This window comes from Pleurodeles waltl, chromosome 3_1 (assembly GCF_031143425.1).
Source record: "Pleurodeles waltl isolate 20211129_DDA chromosome 3_1, aPleWal1.hap1.20221129, whole genome shotgun sequence".
In the NCBI taxonomy this organism is placed as follows: Eukaryota; Metazoa; Chordata; class Amphibia; order Caudata; family Salamandridae; genus Pleurodeles; species Pleurodeles waltl.
The window spans coordinates 1,853,218,279-1,853,240,264 of NC_090440.1; positions in this window are offsets into that span (position 1 = coordinate 1,853,218,279).

Consider the following 21,986-nt stretch of genomic DNA (forward strand, 5'->3'; position numbering starts at 1 on the left):
GGCCAGTACCGTGCCCATTGTCTCCTGGGAATGGTGGTAAGCTACCATGATGTTGAAGAAGGCCTTGTGGGGTGTCGGTTCCTCAGGCCTGTCCTCCGCCTGTCGCACATCAGTCCTCCCAGGTACCCTGTTATCCTGTGCCTCTGTCCCCTGAACCTTGTGCCCACTGCCACTGACCCAGGTCCCTGATTGTCTTGGGTTGGTGGGTTTTTCCTGGGGTCCCTGTAGTGGTGGACAGACTGCTGATTGACGTGTCCTGGGGACAAAGGGATGGGCCCACTGGGTGGGTGCTGTGGCGGTGTTTCCTGAAGGGGGAGGCTCTGTGGTGGTTTGGGACTGTGTCAGGGGAACACACTGTCCCGAGGTCCCTGATGGGCCGGGCTGGTCATCTTGATCCAGGCATGCAGAGCTGCTGTCATCACTGTGGTCCTCTTCTGTGGGGGGACTGGATATATCTGGCACCTCCTGTCCGGTGACTATGGGTAGGGGTCCTGTTGGGGTGTAAATTCATAGTTTTATTATCTGTGTGTGCCATCTTGTGCATTGGTTGAGGTACCCCCTACTCCTGTGCTTGCTTCATTGTGTTAGCCCTTTTGTGATAGTTGTTTTGGGGTCTGTGTGGGTATCTGTACTGGACATGCTTTGGTGACGGTGGTCCATGCATAGGTGTTGCATGCAGGGCATTGGTATTGAGATGAGTGGGTTGCGATAGTGGGACATATGGAGATGATGGTGTGATGGGGTGAAGGTCAGAGTGGGAGTATGTGATGGCATGCAGGTGGGGTGGGGGGATGAAGTAGTTAAGATATGACTTACCAGAGTCCAGTCCTCCTGCTACTCCTGTGAGGCCCTCAGGATGCATGATTTCCAAGTCTTGCTCCTCCCATGTTGTTAGTTGTGGGGGAGGAGATGGGGGTCCACCACCAGTCCTCTGTACAGCAATCTAATACCACGGAATGTACCTTCCCCCGTAGGTCGTTCCACCTCTTGCTGATGTCATCCCGTGTTCTTGGATGCTGTCCCACTGCCTTGACCCTGTCTATGGTTCTCCGCCATAGCTCCATCTTCTTTGCAATGTATGTCTGCTGCAACTGTGATCCGAAAAGCTGTGGCTCTACCCGGATGATTTCCTTCACCATGACCCTGATCTCCTCCTCAGAAAACCTGGGGTGTCTTTGAGGTGCAATGATGTTTTGGTGTGTGTTGTTTGAGGTGCGTGGATGTTGTATAAGTGATGGTGTTGTGTGCCTGTGAATGCTGGTGTTGTGTTAGCTAATGTCTCTCTCTGGCCTTCTTCTAAATTTTTGGTTGTAAGGGTTTCTTCGTAATGTGGGTGGGTGTTTTATGGTGGTGTGAGTGTGTGTGTGTGGTGTGTGTATGGGTCTCAGGTGTGTGTATTTCGAATTGTCCAATGTGGTTGTGTTTTGTAAATGTGTGTGTATTTTGAGCGAGGCGGTGTGTACCGCCAATGGATTTCCGCTGTTGAAAGACTGCTGCGTTGATTCGTGGGGCGTGATAGTATGGACGTAGTTCTGTTGGCGTGATGGTGTAGGTTTTGGTATCGCCAGTTCATCACTGACCTTTGGTGTGGTGGACTTGTGTGGGTGTCTGTATTGTTGCGGATTCCAAGCTGTGGGTCGTAATACCTGTAGCGGAATTCCGCCGCCGCAACGGTATGATGGCAGTCTTCAGCACGGCGGAAAGCGGAATTTACCGCCAGGGTTGTAATGAGGGCCTATGTGTCTTGCTGTGACCGGTGTCTGGAACCTTCGATGGCCCATGCCACAGGAGAAAGGGCCCCAGCCTTCACCTCTGAGGAGTTGGAGAAGCTTGTGGATGGGGTCCTACCCATGTATAGGCAGTTGTATGGGCCTCCAGAACAACAGGTGAGTACATCATGGGTACATTGAATGCAACATGGCTGCATGAAGATGTATGTATGGGCTGGCAGTGTGTCAATTGGGGGGGTTTGGCTGCATGCAATGTGTATGCAGAGGTACGGGGCATGTGTGTGCTTAATGTGGGTCATATGCAGTATGTAAGCCATTTGCGTAACAGGATGGATTGTTGAGTTGTTGGTGTCTTTCTGTCTGTGTCTCCTCTGCAGGTTAGCGCTCATCAAAAGAAAGGGTTGTGGGATGTGAGGATACCCTGTGGGGCCATAGCCGGCAGAGCACCTACTACAGGAAATGGTGGGAGTTCCTGAGGCGCTGGGCCCAGAAGACCCCAGAGGCCCAGCTGGGTATAGCCTCCCAACGTGGGAGGGGTGCTCGTCGGAGCCTGAACCCCTTAATGGCCTGCATACTGGCTGTGGCCAATCTTGACTTGGATGAGCACTTGAGTGTAGCACAGCAGCCACAAGGGGGTAAGTACAGACTGTGTGGTATTATTTATTTGTTGCCTGGCAGGGTGTTTGATGAGTAGCTAGCATACCATGGCAGACAGGGCTTAGTGAGCCCCAGTAGGTGTACAGATGGTAGTGTTTGGGTTCTTCACTGCTGCTGTACCCAGGTTTGTCATGGTGGTTCATACAGCACAGTGTTGGTTCCAATGAGTGATTGTGATGTGTATGCCATATGTGCAGTCGTTACTGTGATTGACCCTGTGCTCCCTTTTCTTCTCCCCCACCTTTTCTCCTTTTCCCATCCTGTCCTTGTGTGTATTAGCATCATCTGGCGAAGGAGTAGGGGCACCAGTGAGTGGGGGAACTACAGCTCATGGGACGCAGGAGGCGGCGAACACAGACGCCCAGGGGACCAATAGTTTGGAGGGCGAGGGGAGCACCACGGGGAAGACAGGAGCAACCATTGTAGACTTTGATTCCTCCTCCAATGAAAGCTCCCTGGTGGTGGTGGACCCCTCTGGGACCACCCCACCTACAAGATCTTCTGCCACACCCTGTACCAGCACTGCCCTCCCAGTATCCCCCTACCCAGTTGCCATAGCCCCTCACCCAGGAGGGTGGGTATCTCCTTTGCCCCAGGCACCTCAAGCCCTGCCCCAGTCAACCCTGCAGCCCTCACTGAGGAGTCTATTGACCTCCTGAGATCCATCTCTGTAGGGCAGTCAACCATAGTGAATGCCATCCAGGGGCTGGCATCCCAGATGCAGCAATGCAATGCCTACCTGGAGGGCATTCAGAGTGGCTTAGGTGCCCTACAGAGATCATTTCAGGCTCTGGCCTCCTCTTTGATGGCAGCCAGTGTCCCTGGTTTTTCCGTCCCCCTTCAAACTACCAGTTCCCAGTCCCAAAGCCCTCCCCCCCAACCCATCCCATGCACACAATCTGACAAGCATGCACACAAAACAACAGACAGGACTCGCACAAACACAGGGACCACACTTCATTCCACAAGCACACACACAGCCAACACACAGATGCACATACTACAACAGCCATTGTCTCCATTGTCTCCCCTCCTCCTCCTCCCTCACAGTCACATCAACAGACCTTAGGGGAAGTCCTTCTTAGACCCTGCCCACAAGAGGTAGCTGGGCAGAGTATCTCTATCCTGCCCTTCTATATCTTTTGTAAAACATTTCAGGGCAGAGAACCAAGTCCCTGAGTCCTGTAATGGCTAGTGCAGCTAATCAGAGTACCCATTCCCTCAGGAGCTTCACTCTCATGAGACCAAGAAGGCCCAAGGGGAAAAATCCCCTCAGCCCTTCAGAATGCTCTATTTTTTAAATTTTGCTCCTGGGACACATTTGAGAGCCACTCAAACATAATCGTCCAGATATACAAATAATATTCTATTTTAACTTCTCCTAAATTACTGAATGGATTTACACCAACTCACAAAAAGCATGCTTTTTGGCCCAAGATCTAGATTCTTGGCAAATAAGGTGTCAGTTTGTTCAGCTGTTTTGTCTGTAGCCCTTTTCAAAAAGGTATGAGTAAAATGCATGGGTAAATTTGGTTTTTGAACCTCTATTTTTACTCAGCCCCTGCTTGAAAGACTTTATAGGAAGAAGATGAGATAGATAAACATTTTTTAGAAAATTTTGTGGAGCTTTCTCAAACTTCCCTAATGCGTAACATACCAAAAAATGGTATTCCTATTGAAATACATACCTGTAGGAAAGTAGCCTCTTTCTAGCTTGGTTACCCCCACTTTTGGCCTGTTTGTCAGTGTGTTTGACTATGTCTACTGGGATCTTGATAATCACGACACCTGTAGTTATGATCTCTCCCTTAAATTATGATTATTGCATACTGGTAGTACAGTATTTCACCCACAATTGGCATACTGGAGCCCCTTATAAGTCCCTAGTATCTGGTACTTAGGGACACAGGGCATATGGGTTCCAGGGGGTCCCTATGGGCTGTAGCATACCTTTTGCCACCCATAGGGAGCCCTTGCAAAGGCTTCTACAGGACTGCCATTGCAGCCTGTGTGAAAAGGTGCATGCACCCTTTCAAAGCCCTTTACACTGCACCATGTCACTTATAAGTCACCCCTATAGCAGGCCCTTCAGACCTGAGGGCAGGGTGAAGAGTACCTGCATGTGAGGGCACTCCTGCACTAGCGGAGGTGCCCCCACGACCTCCAAGTCCATTATCTCAGACTTCGTGAGTGAGGGGATGCCTTTGCACGCGTGTACCAGACATAGGTCACTACCTATGTCCAGCTATATAATGGTAACTCTGAACATAGTCATGTTTGGTATCAAACATGTCGGAATCGTACCCCAATGCTTTTGCAATCATTTGTTGTATGATTTCACGCACTCTGGGGGCTCCTTAGAGGACCCCCAGTATTGCTTTCCAGCATTCTGAGGTTTTCCAGGCAGCCCCAGCTGCTGCCACTTCTCAGACAGATTTCTGCCCTCCTATTGCTTCAGCAGCTCAAGCCCAGGAAGGCAGAACAAAGGATTATTTTTGAGAGATGGGTGTTACATTCTCTCCCTTTGGAAATAGGACTTTCAGGTTGGGATGGGTGGCCTCTCCAAGCCTCGGCAAATGCTTTGAAGGGCACAGATTGTGCCCTCTTTGCATAATTAAGTCTATACCAGTTCAGGGACTCTGAGTCTCTGTTTTGGCATGAAACTAGACAAAGCAAAGGGGAGGGATCTCTCCCCTGTCCATCACCACCTAGGGGTGGTGCTCAGATCTCCTCCAGAGATTCCCTGGGTTTTGAAAATCTTTTATTCCAAGTCGGCAGGGCACTCTGGGAGCATCTGAGTGGCCAGTGCCAGCAGGTGACATCAGATCCCTCACCCAATAGGTGCTTACCTGTTTAGCTGACCAATTTCCCTCTCAGAGCTATTTAGGGTCTCTCTCTTGGGAGGTTCTTCAGATTCGGATTGCAAGACTCCAGCAGGAATCCTCTGCATCATTTACTTCACCTTCTTACCAAAGAAACTGCATCTGGACCCTCCAGAAATTCTACAACATTCAGCAAACCTGTCCTCTTTTAAAGCCATGGGGACAAACGTTTTGCCCTTCTCTAACCTTGCTAAGGCAGCATCCCTGTCTGGCATTACAATACTTAGGACAGCAAGCCTGTTCTGACATAGGGTCCCAGTGCCAGTCATTCTGCCCCACTTCAAAACTTTTTCATAACATTAAACCTAGGGAATCTCAGAGTCCACAGTTTCTCTGTTCTCTAACTAAAAGTAACCAAACAGGGTGGTTCACATAGTGGATGATAAAGGGAGTAACCACTCTCTTGCAGAGCTACTCTCCACTTATCACCACTTAATAATACAATAAAGTCTCAATTGGCCAAGGTTAGCCTTATTGTCCTTTGTTTGGGGGAGGGGGTTGTGTAGGAAAGTAGCCTCTTTCTAGCTTGGTTACCCCCACTTTTGGCCTGTTTGTAAGTGTGTTTGGCTGTGTCTACTGGGTCTACTGGGATCCTGCTAATCAGGACCCCAGCGGTTATGCTCTCTCCCTGAAATTATGATTATTGCATACTGGTGATCTAGTATTTCACCCACAATTGGCATACTGGTGTCCCCTTATAAGTCCCTAGTATATGGTACTTAGGTACCTAGGGCATTGGGGTTCCAGGGGATCCCTTTGGGCTGCAGCATATCTTTTGCCATCCATAGGGAGCCCATGCAAAGACTTCTACAGGACTGCCATTGCAGCTTGGGTGAAAAGGTGCATGCGCCATTTCACGGCCATTTACACTGCACCAGGTCACTTATAAGTCACTTTGAGGGCAGGGTGCAGAGTACCTGTGCGTGAGGGCACCCCTTCACTAGCAGAGGTACCCCAACGACCTCCAGGACCATTTTACCAAACTTTGTGAGTGCGGGATGACATTTTACACGTGTACTGGACATAGGTCACTAACTATGACCAGCTATATAATGCTAACTCTGAACATAGGCATGTTTGGTATCAAACATGTTGGAATTGTACCCCAGTGCTTTTGCAAGCAGTGGTTGTATGATTCCATGCACTCTGGGGGCTCCTCAGAGGAAACCCCAGTGTTGCCATTACAGCCTTCTGAGGTTTTCCAGGCAGCCCAAGCTACTGCCACCTCCCATGCAGGTTTCTGCCCTCCTGTTGTTTGAGCAGCTCAAGCCCAGAAAGGCAGAACTAAGGATTTCCTTTGGGAGAAGGATGTTACACTCTCGCCCTTTGGAAACATGTGTTACAAGCTTGGGATGGGGTAGCCTCTCCAAGCCTCTTGAAATGCTTTGAAAGGCACAGATGGTGCCCTCCTCGCATAGTCCAGTCTATACCAGTCTATACCAGTTCAGGGACCCCCAGTCCCTTCTCTAGCATTACATTGGACAAAGGAAAGGGGAGTGGCCACTCCCCTGTCCATCACCACCCCAGGGGTGGTGCTCAGAGCTCCTCCAGAGGGTCCTGAGGTTTTGCCATCTTGGACTCCAAGTTGACAGGGCACTCTGGGAGCATCTGAGTGGCCAGTGCCAGCAGGTGACATCAGAGTCCTCTCCTGATAGGTGCTTACCTGTTTAGCTGACCAATTCCCCCTTTCAGGGCTATTTAGGGTCTGACTCTTGGGTGGTTCTTCAGATTCAGATTTCAAGACTCCAGCAGGGATTCTCTGCATCCTTTACTTCACCTTCTTTCCGAAGAAACTGCACCTGGACCCTCCAGAAACTCTACAACTGAAACAAAGAAGCACAGATGACTTCTGCAACATTGAATCTTCAGCTCCTGCCAGGAACTGCAACTGTTTCTCAGTTGTGCATCCTCTGAGGACAGCCTGTCTTCAGCCTGCACCAGAAGAATGAAGAAATCTCACTTGGAGTGAAGGAGTCACTCCCCTGCTTCAGCAGGCACCTCTCTACATCGATGACCGGCTGTGCGGGTCCACTCTCCTGATGAGCTGCATGGATCCTGCATCATGAGTGGTAGACTGAAGTGGTCCAGGTGGTCCTGATGTCCAACTGTCTAACATTGGTGGAGGTAAGAGCTTGCTTCCCCACGCAAGACAGTACCCCTATGCACTGCATGTTTTGCAGTTGTCAAGGCTTGTTGGAATCCTTCCAAGAAGTTCTTTGTGTATCGTACAGCTCCAGCCCCCAGCACTCCTTCCTGCGACCTACAGATTCCTGCTGTTCTCCAGCAGTGTGGGACTCTTTGTTGTAGTGCTGCCTGGGCCTCCTTTTGCCCCTTCTTTGTCCCCTTCCTGTGGGACTCACTCCTGTGTGCACTGCCTGGTCTTCTGAGGGCTCTCTTAGTTGCTGAGTGCCCCCTCTGGCTCCATCTCCTAGGCAGCTCCATTTTCCCCTAACCGCAAGCTTTGCATGTGCCAAGGCAGTGGGCGGAATCCAGCAATGCAAACCAGACTGCAATCATCCATCCGGCGTGGGACACCATCTGCACCAACCAGGAACCCGCATATGTATTCTTGGGATCAGTACTGACTGTTGTTCTTCACCGTTGGTTATTCTTTTGCACCTTCAACCGGGTTAACAGGGGCTGCTGTTCTCCCTGGACTCTTCTGTGCTTCTTGGACATGGTCCCCTTCTTCCACAGGTCTTCAGGTCAGGAATCCATTGTTGGTGTCTTGCAGTCTCTTTTGCTTAGGAACGTTACTGTGATTTACTCCTGCTTTCCTGGGCTCTGGGTGGGTTCTATTACTTACCTTTGGTTTTTTCTAATACTCCCAGCACCCCTCTACACATTACACTTGCCTAGGTGGGAAACCAATATTTGCATTCCACTTTCTTACTATATGGTTTGTGTTTCCCCTAGACCCATTACTGACTATTGTGATTTTCACTATTTACAGTTTTTCCAACTGTTTTACAGCTATTTCTGCATACAAGTGTGTTGGACTTTTTGCCTTACGCAGGGTCATCCCCAGTCTTTTTGCCTCCTCCCGCCTGGTTTTTCTGACCTCTCGCTGTTGGCTCTAGGACTCTGAGCACTTTATCACTGCTGACCAGTGCTAAAGTGCAGGTGCTCTCCCATCTAAAGTTGGTATGATTGGCTTATACCTAATTGGCATATTTAATTTACCTATAAGTCCCTTGTACAGTGGTATCTCTATACCCATGGCCTGTAAATTAAATACTGCTAGTGGGCCTGCAGCGCTGCTTGAGCCACCCACTGAAGTAGACTTTCAAAACCTGTCTCAGGCCTGCTAGCGCAGGGCCTGTGTGCGCAGTTTTCTGCCACAGGGACCTGGCATCTAAACTTTCTTGCCAGGCCCAGAACTCCCCTTGTACTACATGTAAGTCACCCCTAAGGTACGCCCTAGCAAGCCCTGTGGGCAGGGTGCCATGTATGTAGAAAGGCAGGACATGTGCCATATTGCATGGCCTGTCCTGGTAGTGACAAACAGCCTAACTTGGTGTCTCACTGCTGTGAGTGCTGCCTTCTCATTGGATTGCATTAGAAATGCCCTGCCGTATGTGTAAGGGGCATTGTCTGATTTATGAGGGGTAGAATAGGCGTGTTTGGTATGGTTGTGATGGTGATAATAAATGCTGCTTACTGGTGTGGGTGTATTTTTTTTTACTATCACAGAAATGCCACTTCTAGAAAGTGTGCATTTATCTGTGCTTATGACTCTGGTGTTTTGCAGCTTGACTCCAATCCACGTCTGGGCAGAGTGACAGTTGGGGCTTTGTGCTTACTTTTCAGACAGCCTGTACACAGGGAGGGTGGAGGTGTCACAGAGGTGCATCTGCATACTGAATAGTCTTCCTGGGCTGAGAGAAGGGAGAGGCGGGGCACACCTGCATTTGTAAAGACTGTGCCCTGGCCTCACACAATAGGGTCGTTAACCCCCCCACTGATATTTGGAGCCTGTGCTGAAAGGAGAGAGGGGGCACTCCCAGAACCAGATGTAACTGGCTGGAACCTCCTCTCCCTACCATTGTAAAACACTGTAAGAACTGACAATAAGTACAGGGCAATTTCCCCCACAATTTGGAGACTCTTGGAATCATCTTGGAACTGGACACCAAAGGCTGAACGGACTCACCAGGAACCGCCATGGACTGCTGCTGCTGTGCTGACCTGTGACCTGCCTGGTCACTGTGAAGGACTTGACACTTGATGCCTTTCCCTTGTGCTGGCCTGTAGCTGGGCCCTCCACCTGAGGACCTTGTCTTAAGATTCTGCTCCCCAGGGGCAGGGTGCTGTGGCCCCTGACCCCTGCATCCATTTCTTCACGAGGGGTGCTTCTCCGTGGTTGCGGCTGCCATAACGCTGATTGCAGCGCGCTTATGGAGCCTTGGGAGCTCGTAGGCTCCTTGCTGCATTGTGCCCCTTTAAAAAAGATCAGCGCAGCGGCCCGGGAAGCAGAAGAACACTCGCGCACCGCATCGGGTGCAGGCGAGTGTCTGCTCGGGCCCCAGGAGGGGTCTGATCTTATTGTGGCTTCACGGCAGGACCAGGGGAAGGCGCAGGGAGTGCCCCCTTCCCCCTGGCCTCTGCGTTAGGAGCAGGACGCTCCTTTTCTGCTGTTAGGAAAAACTGGCATTATTGTGGGCCCCCCCCCTTGGTGGAAGGGCCAGTGGAGGCCCGGAGGGGCCTGTCTATAAAAGAGAGGAGGTGCATGTCGCCCTCCTCTGACCCCAGAGTATAAGGGAGGCCCCCATTTTGCGCATAGGAGCGCCGGGGGCCCCATTGTTCACCTTCTAGGCACTGGAGTTGCCTTCATCCAACCAGGTACTGTTTAAAGGACCAATATAGTTGCAATCCAAAGTTCTTTCTACAGACTTTTGTTTGATTCATATATTACCTACCTGTGTTTGATGTTTTTACATATGTGTATGCAAATGTTCCTTTTATGGACATGCTTGCTAATATGTTTTTCTAACTTGCCATATGTTTTCTAAAGTTCCTACTATGGGCATTTTATGATATTCTTATGACAAGTGCTGTAATGTGATAACATGTTTCCTGACTACTGCTTATGTTGCAGAATACTGAGTAACCTGTGTGTTATGTGTGACTACTGATAATTTGCAGAGTAACTAATGTGTAACGTTCTGACAACTGCTAAGGTAGCAGGATAGTACTGATATGTGATGTTTGGTCTGATAATTGCGTTGTGTACAATACAGTATATTTTTATATAATCTGGTGTAGGAGGCTGGCCTGGCTTGTAGTGGGTACCAAGGGGTACTTACACTCTGTACCAGGTCCAGTTATCCATTATTAGTTTAGAAGAGTTGTTTCTAGCAGCTTAGGCTGGTAGAATGTAGCTATAGGAGAGCAGCTTAGGCTGAACTAGGAGACATGCAAAGCTCCTACTATACCACTGGTGTCATATGCACAATATCATAAGAAAACCCAATACACAGATATACAAAAAATAAAGGTACTTTATTTTTATGACAATATGCCAAAAGTATCTCAGTGAGTACCCTCAGTATGAGGATGCGAAATATACACAAGATATATGTACACAATACCAAAAATATGCAGTAATAGCAAAAGGAAGTAATGCAAGCAATGTAAAGTTACAGTAGATTGCAATAGGAGCACATAGGTATAGGGGCAACACAAACCATATACTCCAAAAGTGGAATGCGAACCACGAATGGACCCCAAACCTATGTGAGCTTGTAGAGGGTCACTGGGACTGTAAGAAAACAGTGAGGGTTAGAAAAATAGCCCACCCCAAGACCCTGAAAAGTAGGTGTAAAGTGCACCTATATTCCCCAGAGAGCACAGAAGTCGTGATAGGGGAATTCTGCAAGGAAGACCAACACCAGCAATGCAACCAAAGTGGATTTCTGGACGAGAGTACCTGTGGAACAAGGGGACCAAGTCCAAGAGTCGCGACAAAGTCGAGAGTGGGCAGATGCCCAAGAAATGCCAGCTGAGGGTGCAAAGAAGCTGCCACTGGATGGGAGAAGCTGTGGATTCTGCAAGAACGAAGAGAGCTAGAAACTTCCCCTTTGGAGGATAAATGTCCCACGTCGTGAAGAAGCTTGCAGAGGTGTTTCCACGCAGAAAGACCACAAACAAGCCTTGCTAGCTGCAAGGGTCGTGGTTAGGGTTTTTGGATGCTGCTGTAGCCCAGGAGGGACCAGGATGTCACCACTTGGATGAGGAGACAGAGGGGGTGCCCAGCAAGTCAGGGAGCCCTCACTGAAGCAGACAGCACCCGCAGAAGTGCCGGAACAGGCACTACAAAGAGGAGTGAACTGGAGCTCCCCGAAGACACAAAAGGGAGTCCCACGACGCCGGAGGACGACTCAGGAGGTTGTGCACTGCAGGTTAGAGTGTCGGGGACACAGGCTTGGCTGTGCAGAAAGGAAATCCTGGAAGAGTGCACAGGAGCCGGAGCAGCTGCAAATCACGCTGTACCAAGCAATGCAGTCTAGCGTGGGGAGGCAAGGACTTACCTCCACCAAACTTGGACTGAAGAATCACTGGACTGTGGGAGTCACTTGGACAGAGTTGCTGAGTTCCAGGGACCACGCTCGTCGTGCTGAGAGGGGACCCAGAGGACCGGTGATGCAGTCTTTTGTTGCCTGCGGTTGCAGGGGGAAGATTCCGTCGACCCACTGGAGATTTCTTCAGAGCTCCTGGTGCAAGAAGGAGGCGGGCTACCCCCAGAGCATGCACCACCTGGAAACAGTCAAGAAAGCCGGCAGGATGAAGCGATACAAGGTTGCAGTAGTCGTCTTTGCTACTTTGTTGCGGTTTTGCAGGCGTCCTGAGCAGTCAGCGGTCAATCCTTTGGCAGAAGGTGAAGAGAGAGATGCAGAGGAACTCTGATGAGCTCTTGCATTCGTTATCTAAACAATTCCCCAAAGCAGAGACCCTAAATAGCCAGAAAAGGAGGTTTGGCTAACTAGGAAGGAGGATAGGCTTGCAACACAGGTAAGAGCCTATCAGGAGGAGTCTCTGACATCACCTTCTGGCACTGGCCACTCAGAGCAGTCCAGTGTGCCAGCAGCACCTCTGTTTCCAAGATGGCAGAGGTCTGGAGCACACTGGATTAGCTCTAGGCACCTCCCCGGGGAGGTGCAGGTCAGGACAGTGGTCACTCCCTTTTCCTTTGTCCAGTTTCGCACCAGAGCAGGGCTGGGGGATCCCTGGCGGGCTTATGCAGAGAAGGGCACCATCTGTGCCCATCAAAGCATTTCCAGAGGCTGGGGGAGGCTACTCCTCCCCAGCCCTGTCACCTTTTTCCAAAGGGAGAGGGTGTAACACCCTCTCTCTGAGGAAGTCCTTTGTTCTGCCTTCCTGGGCCAAGCCTGGCTGGACCCCAGGAGGGCAGAAACCTGCCTGAGGGGTTGGCAGCAGCAGCAGCTGCAGTGAAACCCCGGGAAAGGCAGTTTGGCAGTACCCGGGTCTGTGCTAGAGACTCAGGGGACCATGGAATTCTCTCCCCAATGCCAGAATGGCATTGGGGCGACAATTCCATGATCTTAGACATGTTACATGGCCATGTTCGGAGTTACCATTGTGACGCTATACATAGGTAGTGACCTATGTATAGTGCACGCGTGTAATGGTGTCCCCGCACTCACAAAGTCCAGAGAATTTGCCCTGAACGATCTGGGGGCACCTTGGCTAGTGCCAGGGTGCCCACACACTAAGTAACTTAGCACCCAACATTTACCAGGTAAAGGTTAGACATATAGGTGACTTATAAGTTACTTAAGTGCAGTGGTAAATGGCTGTGAAATAACGTGGACGTTATTTCACTCAGGCTGCAGTGGCAGGCCTGTGTAAGAATTGTCAGAGCTCCCTATGGGTGGCAAAAAAAATGCTGCAGCCCATAGGGATCTCCTGGAACCGCAATACCTTGGGTACCTCAGTACCATGTACTAGGGAATTATAAGTGTGTTCCAGTATGCCAATGTGAATTGGTGAAATTGGTCACTAGCCTGTTAGTGACAATTTAGAAAGTAAAGAGAGAGCATAACCACTGAGATTCTGGTTAGCAGAGCCTCAGTGAGAGTTAGTCATCACACAGGGAACACATACAGGGCACACTTATGAGCACTGGGGCCCTGGCTGTCAAGGTCCCAGTGACACATACACTAAAACAACATATATGCAGTGAAATATGGGGGTAACATGCCAGACAAGATGGTACTTTCCTACATCTGGTGTTGTGTTTCCTTTGTGGTGGGGCAATTGCGTCACATGTGTTGTGTGTGTTGTGCAAATGCTTTACACATTGCCTCCGGGTTAAGCCTGACTGCTCGTGCCAAGCTACCAAGGGAGTGAGCAGGGGTTATCTTGGACGTGTAACTCCCTTGCCCTGACTAGAGTGGGTAAGTTCTGCCTGGCTGAGGTGCATACCCTAGCCAACCAGAAACCCCATTTCTAACAAAGTGTATATAATTTGTGTATTACTTACCTCCTAAGGGAATATAGTCTCTATGATATTTTTGACATTTGAGTCACCAAAAATAAAGTACCTTTATTTTTGTAACAATCAGTATTTCGTTTTAATGTCTGTGAGTACTGTGTGACTACAGTGGTATTGCATGAGCTTTGAATGTCTCTTTGATAAGCCTTGGCTGCTCAACTTCAGCTCCCCTAGAGAGTCTGGCTTCTAGACATTGCTTACATTTCACTAATAAGGGATAATTGGACCTTGCATTAGGTGTAAGTACCTTAGGTGCCCACAACAAACTAGGCCAGCCTCCTACAAAACCTGGCCAAAAATAAGTAGAGGAAGTGCTGACAGTCATCCTGGAAAGTGCTGGCAGCCACCTTGGGACCAATATAAATAATAGCATCCAACTGAAATGCATTGTAGTGAATGTCTGGTTTTGAGGGTTCAATGGTTTAATGGTTGTGTATGAGTGAAAGGTGAGGCTAAGCATTACGTCCCTATAACCTTTTGTTTATTAAGTGAATTTATAAAGATTCTTTTAATTCTATTTTCTAACTACGAGGTCCCTGTAACTTGTGGTCATTTTAGTGAATTCCTGTGGTCTTTTTTTAACATAAAGTAATTTTCATTACTATACATTAATCCAACCATTGCCGCTCACGGCTTTGGCCTTGCGCAGCAGTGGTTGGCCTGCAGCCAGACCCTGCAACCAACTCCCTACAACCATCCACACCTGTGCCGCACACAGCCTGCGGCAAAACCCTATCCATCCAACCGCACCCCATAATGTGCAGGGCCCTTGACCATGTACAGTGGAAGTTGGCCACAGCTTTGTCTCTCTTTGTGTGAGAATAGGTGTGAGAGTGGCTGTAGGAGTATCTGTTTGGGTGTTAGAGTGAGCATACATTCTGTGTAGGGTCCTGTGTTTGACCTCATGGTCACAGGTTCAACTCCTGGTTGGTCCACTCAGCCCTTCATCCTTCTGAGGTTGATAAAATGAGTACCATTGAGTTGGGTAACAATGAACATCTGTTATTCAACAACAAGATACCCTTCTGGGTGAACGTGTGCTTTACAAATACACATGCTTTGTTATGCTATGTCTATGTGGTTGTGAGAGTGTCTGATTGTGCTCCAATAGCTGTAAGATGCATCCACTTCCACAAAGGATTTTAGACACTTGGGCCCATATTTATACTCGGTTTGCGCTGAATTAGCGTCATTATTTGATGCTAATTTAGCGCAAACCTAACTTTTCTGGATGTGAAAACCTACCTTGCATCAAGGAGATGGAAGATAGGCGTTCCCATCCAGAAAAGGATTATATGGCCTCAGTGCCATATTTATCCCCCATGCTAAAATCTAGCACAGGGTATGGGGCCTCAAATAATGGTGCTAAGCTTGCCTAGCGCCATAATTTAATCCTGGGAATGGGCAGGCATTAGGGGACCTGTAGGCATATCTCCATGGAAAGAGCCCACAGGTGCCCTTCCCTGGCCCCAGGGAGAGCCCCATCCACCCCCACCCACACCAGAGGGACACCACAGGATGGGGCACCCATCCCAGGTAAGTCAATCAATCAATCAATCAAAGCATTTGTAGAGCGCGCTACTCACCGAGAGGGTCTCAAGGTGCTGGGGTGGGGGGCGAGGGTTACTGATGCTCAAAAAGCCATGTCTTGAGGCGCTTCCTGAAGGCGAGATGGTCCTTGGTAGTTCTTAGGTGTGCGGGGAGGGAGTTCCATGCTTTGGCTGCCAGGGAGGTGAAGGATTTAACTCCTGCGGTGGTTCTGCAGATACGTGGGACGGTGGCGAGGGTGAGGTTGGCTGAGCGAAGCTGACGGGTGGGCGTGTAGAACGAGAGGCGGCTGTTGAGGTATTCAGGGCCCATGTTGTGGAGAGCTTTGCGTGCGTGGGTGAGGAACCTGAAGGTGATCCTCTTGTTGACGGGGAGTCAGTGCAGGTGTTTCAGGTGGACGGATATTTGGCTGTGGCACGGTATGTCGAGGATGAGTTGTGACTTGGGGTCCCCTGCATGGCGCTGGCCCTAATGGCCATGCCAAGAGGACATTTGTCCCCTGGGCATGGCCATTGGGGTCATGGGCATGGCTCCTGTCTTTACTAAGACAGGAGCCATGTCCATGTGGGTTGTCCGCCAGAAAATGGAGCTACACTACTTAGAGGCATTTTTTTGCCTCTAAACAGTGTAGCGCCATAATTTGATAAACAATCTCTGGTTTCCCCTACGCCTCCCCCACCCTGTTAGCATCCTTTACAAGGATGCTAACATGGCATTAGCGTTGGCTATCACCATTAAATAAATATGGCGCCCGGCCGGCGTCTTGGAATGGCGCTAGCCGGCGCTATACTTTTTCACTCAAAACTGTGCTAACGCAGTTTTGCATAAAAAGTATAAATATGGGCCTTGATTTGCCTTTGTCAAGCCCAAGAGTAAGAACTATTTGTCCTTTGCAGGAGCTTCAACTAGGGCACCTGCTACGTTCATTTTTGTAAGTGCTCGCTGTTGAGGTTTAATCTGTGTGAAATGAGTATCATGGCCACAACTGCCACAATGGAAGCTCACCTGCCCGTTTATCCAGCAAGAGTCCACAGCTTAGACAAAATGCATATCCAACTGGAGCGCATTCTACTGGTTAGTTAGCAGGTGGTGTCTCAGTTAAATGTGCATCGTGGGGTAGGGGAGCTGATTTTGGCCACAGGAACCCACTACAATTCCATAACAAGGAGCCACACGGCCCTCTCCCTGGGCTAATCTTGGGACTCCATCCCCTAGAGTCCAGCCTTCAATAAACAGAGGAGGCAGGCAGCACAGCACCCCTCCCACAGCCCATTTCGGCCCTGGGGACTCCATCCCCCACAGCCCAGCCTTATAGTGTTTTTTAAATATTTTTGGGGAGCAGGTCTGATTTCAGACTCAGGCACCCCATCCCCTGGGGCCCAGACTTATAATAATTTTGGTCTAGTGACCCCATCCCCTGGGACCCTCCACTAGGAGGGGGTCTCACAGCCCCCCTCCTTGGGCCAATATTGGCCCTGGGGACCCAATCCCCCGGGGCTCAGCAATCTCTCCTGGGTGCCCCCCAGGGCTCTCGGTGTGCAATGGCACCAAAGGGGGAACCTCAAGGCCCCACAGTCCTATCTGGCTCCACGCCTCCTGTAGGAGTCAGCATTGCTATCATATAGAGGGAGTTGCAAAAGATGCAGCTCCCATTCTGTGACAGCAATTGTTTCCTCTGTTTTCCTGCCTGCATGGCTGCATACAATTTAATCCATGGAGGTGGTGGTCCCTGGGGCTGCAGGGGGTCCGTGTGCCACCCACATACAATTCAACTTGAGACCCAAGGTGTGGGGGGTTGCGTGGCTCTCCTGCATTACTTGGTTGTTAGCCCCAAGGAGGTGGCGCTCCCCGGGGATGAAGGGGGGGCATGCACCAAGAGCTAAGATATAGGTAAGTCAAAAAACACTTTTTTAATGGAAAAAAGGTAATAACTATATCTACCTACTGGTGACAGCCAGTAGGTAATAGATAAATAGATAGATAGATAGATAGATAGATAGATAGATAGATAGATAGATAGATAGATAGATAGATAGATAGATAGTCAAATTCAAGAACTCACTGACCCTCACTACTGAAATGGTTCCTTAATAACTGTGCCGAACAAAGAATGGATCTCAACACAAATGACTGAAAACTGCCCTGTAGGGATGAATTGGCATAATGATATCCAGGCGTGTTGATACACCTCCGGAAATCTTATGTGTAGATCTCATAATAGGCAAGAACACAGAGATTAAAGCCATATATGTGTATGTGCGAAAGTCGCCTTTAGACCCTGACTGATTTATAAGCCCTGGTCAGGGAAAAAACTGCCAAATGCGTTTTCCCATTGTAGTGCATTAGCTCCATAGGCTAACATTGGTAGGCTTTATTTTAAAATAATAAAGTCTAATTTCTGCTCAGAAAGTGTAAATATCATGTTTGAAATCAATTTAATAGTTAGAAAAAAACAACATGCCAATGTGTTTTATATATATATATATATATATTATATATATATGTTATAACTATTACAGTGGAAGAGTTTTAGAGCTCTTTCTGAAAGTTATCAGAATCAGCCCTGCCATACCCTTTCCAGATTGATCAGCCTCTGGCTGCCTGAGACAAGCTATCTTAATGAAGTGTGAAGTGGCCTGGGCTGAAACAAAGGAAGCCTCTAATGGTCCGGTGGAAAGGTTTAATAAGACACTGAAGGGCATGATTTTGGGTTTGTCTAACACACTCAGGAGGCGATGGAATGTTCTCCTCCAAAGCCTGCTGTTTGCTTAGAGAGAGGTGACACAAAAGAGGGTTGGCTACAGCCTTCTTGAATTACTGTTTGGGCATCCTGTAAGAGGCCCGTTGTGTTTGGTGAGAGAGGCTTGGGAAAAGCCTCTCAAATAGTACAAGAAGAATGTGCTTGACTATGTGCTACGCCTACGGTCTTACATGGCAGAGTACATGAAGAAAGCAAGCAGCTACCTGGAGGCCAACCAAGAGATAATGAAGCTCTGGCAAGACCAGAAGGCTACTATGCCTTGGTACCACCCAGGTCTATTGTCATGGGTTTTGGAGTCTGTGACTCCCATGGCCCTCCAGGCAAAATGGACTGGGCCCTATCCAATTTTGGAAAAAAGAGTAAGGTCACCTATATGGTGGACATTGGCACCTCCAGGGATCCCCACCGCATTCTTCTTGTAAACAGACTTAAAACCACCAGGACAGGGCAGACATGACCATGCTTATGGCCACAAATGAGGGAAGAGAGGGGGACCTCTACCAGGTCTTCTCTTTATCATTGTGCACAATGGGTCAGTGGTGGGAGGGGAACTCTCCCCTCAGCTGACAGACCAGCAGCAAAAAGACTGCAAACAAGTGTTGGAACAGTTTTCTGGGCTGTTCTCCCTGACCCCTGGACTCACCACTTGTTGTGTTTCGGACAAAGGTAACAGCTTACCTGTCAAAAACAAGCTGCACATGCTTTCTGACTAGGGCAGAGCCAACATCAAGGCTGAGGTACCTAAGATGTTGGAGCCAGGGGCAATTGAGCCCTCTGATAGTCCCTGTGCCAATCCAGTGATACTGGTCCCCAAACCTAATCCACCATGTAGGAAGAAGGAATAGAAATTTTGTGAATGCAGTCACTAAGATTGATGCTCACCTCATACCTAGAAACAATGAGTCCAGGAGCAAAGGAGAGGTCAGCATTTTCCACTTGAAAGGCCCAGTATAAATTCAAGGTGAAAGCTTTGCACCATTATTTGACCCCTTCTCCCCTCCCTGTGCATGATTTTAGCACGGGGGATAAATATGGAGCTAAGGCCATTGAGTAATTTTTTGCACAGGAATGCCTACTTGCAACTCATTGACACAAGGTAGGTTTCCATGTCCAAAAAATGACTTTAACTCTTCTAGACATTCTAGACATAATTACACCACTATGCAATTATAGACCTCTACCCTCAGAGGATGCTTGCAGCATATATTTGAATCACATTCCACATACAATACTGCACTTTTGACATAGCCCCTAAAAGACATAACTCTTGTAAAAAACACAAAAGTAGACTTACAGCTTTTCATTCCTAGAGGGTGACTTTCTTTATAACACTTTAGACAACAAGTACTGCAGTTATACTCTCTGCCCCAAGAAGTTGAAGCATTCCCAGCTGTAAGGCAAAAGCTCCAGTCTGAGGAATGCTTGAAAACATATAAAAACCCTTGGGTGGTTATCATTTTAGAGTCCCACCTCAATTAGGGTAGAGGACTCTGGCACTTCTTTTGGAGGGAGGTTGCACAGCTCCTGCAGCTCCCTTCACACCTTTGTGATATGTTAGTGATGACCCCTCTCTACTGGGGCCACCACAAAATGAGTGTAGGTTCCATTGCAGCCTGGCCCAGGCCCCACAAGGCATTATGGGGTGCTCATTGCAAGCACATACTAGAGCAGTGGCTCTCCTTCTGCACCGGGAAGAGCCACTGTGGATTTCCTTTTGTTTTTCCTTTTTTTTTTTGCAGCCTCTCGTCATGGTTTTATTTCAGTTGGGGTGTCTGGTCCCACTCAGACACTCAATATGTGGTCTCCTCTGGTGGAGAGTGTCTTGAGGAGACCACCTTGCCACTCTCAACAACTCCTCACACAGCCAGCACACTGGAGTGTGGCTGTGGGTGCTGCCAGTAACATTCTAGTCTGTCCGCTTCTGTGGGCAGATGCCTTTTGCATTGCTGACCTTTTTGCCCCGGTGGACAAGGGTTCAGGGAGCGGGGAAGCCCGGCTGCCCAGGAGAGTGAGGCAGCAATCCCCTACTTCTCTGACAAGGTCTGTAGCCTAGCGTTGGGGTCCTTCTTAGGGAGTGGCACAACAGTGCTTCCCTGGTCACAGGTCTTCTTGGGGCCCAGGGTTGGGGTCCTGGACCCATCTTCATTATAGAACAGGGGAACAATAGCACTGCCCCACTATGACCCTCTGTAAAAATGACAGAGTAGAGCAACTGCACTGCTGCACAATCATAGGTTTTCCACCATAGTCTGCTTTCATGAGCAGAGCGCAACAGCATTTCTTCTTCCTTTGGGAGCAGCCTCCAGGCCTGGGACCATCCCAGAGGCAAGTTGCGAACTAGCAGCAGAGTGCAGATGCTTTGTTGGTGGGCTGGTGAATGTCAAAGTTCACAAGATTTCAACCAGAGATCTCCCAGGCCCTGTTAGGCCAATTTCAATGATCTTTGGCTCATTTTGCTCCTGGTGGTGAGCCCTAGCCACCAGGAGCATTTTCTACAGGCTTCCTGGCCTCCAAACTATACTTTGTAGGGAGCAGGTTCCACTGGCTTCCTGTGCCAGCCTTCCGCCTCGTACCCATTGTGTCTCTCCTCCCTGCGCAGAGCTCAGCCTTTCCTCCAACTAGTCATGGGGTCAATCAGAAACAGAGTCCTTGATCCAGTGGACAATGAAGGGGTTCTTCCTTCCAATTGTCCGTGTCGCCAGCTTCAAGTCCCAGTGTTAAGCAAAATAAGCACAACCAAGAGAAAGCTCTCTTTATGCTGTGCACACCCATTTAAGTAGGTGCAGGGGTGTCCAGCAGGGCTGGGCTTCTTGTCTATCATGATCTGCCACATCACCTCTGTGCCCCTGAACCAGCCTCCAAGCATAGTTTTCTGGGCTAGCTCAAGATTGCATCATCCAGGAGTCACTTGTCACTTGCTCTGGGGGTCTCAGCTCCACCCCCTACTGACATCACTGCCAGGGCCTTCCCCCTGCAAATCTTTAAAGGAGTCCCAACTCTGGTTTGGCTCCAAAGGTCTGGACTCTTCGTGTCACAGGATGACAGCTGGCTGATTGATGCAGAGCAATTCATCGACTCCCTTACTCCTTCATAGCTAACTTAAGCAATGTTAATTGTTTCCTTTAATGGATGAGTCCTATGTTCCTGCAGCTGGAGAGGAAAGTAATTAGCCCAGCCCAGCAGGGTAAAAAAAAGGCCTGGCCTCTGATCTTGACATGAATCAGAAAAATATGACATTCCTGGATGACCCAAGAGATGTACAGAAATGCTTTTTGACTTCACAGCAGTGTTCTTTTCACACAGGTTACAGTGGACATTGGTGTGACTCTGGAGTCTGTGGTCCCTAGAAAACTGGAGTTGTGCCCTAGGGCAGCTGTTCCCATAGGAGTATAACAGAGTGTCACTACATTCAAAACAGTAAATCACACTGACTTTCCCTACATGTGTACATCATGATTATAAGGCCTATTCTAGATCACTACTGACTCTGTCTAATGGCTTCTGTACCAGGCTACCTGTGTGCATTTCTTGAGCTGTGCCCGGCAGGATCTCCCACATGCAGCTCTCACACATGCGTGCACACGTATGCACGTGTCCATGTATAAACAGCCATGTGCCTCTTAACCTTTCCTATTCCAATCCTCGTTTTCTACTTTTGACCGGTACGCATTTTCACTCTAAAAGATCTCCGGCAAAGAGCCCCCATGTGGGGCCTGTCAGGCATTGCAGCGCCGGCTTGACGAGGAGCACAGCCCTATGATGAAGCATGTCACCGAAAGGTGAGTGAGGGCTCGTGCTTACAACCTTTTGGTTTCCCTGATTTGCAGAACCAGTAGATACTATTTCCCGCCTTTTGGAACTGTGTGTGCAATTTTTTGGTTTATAGAGCACTG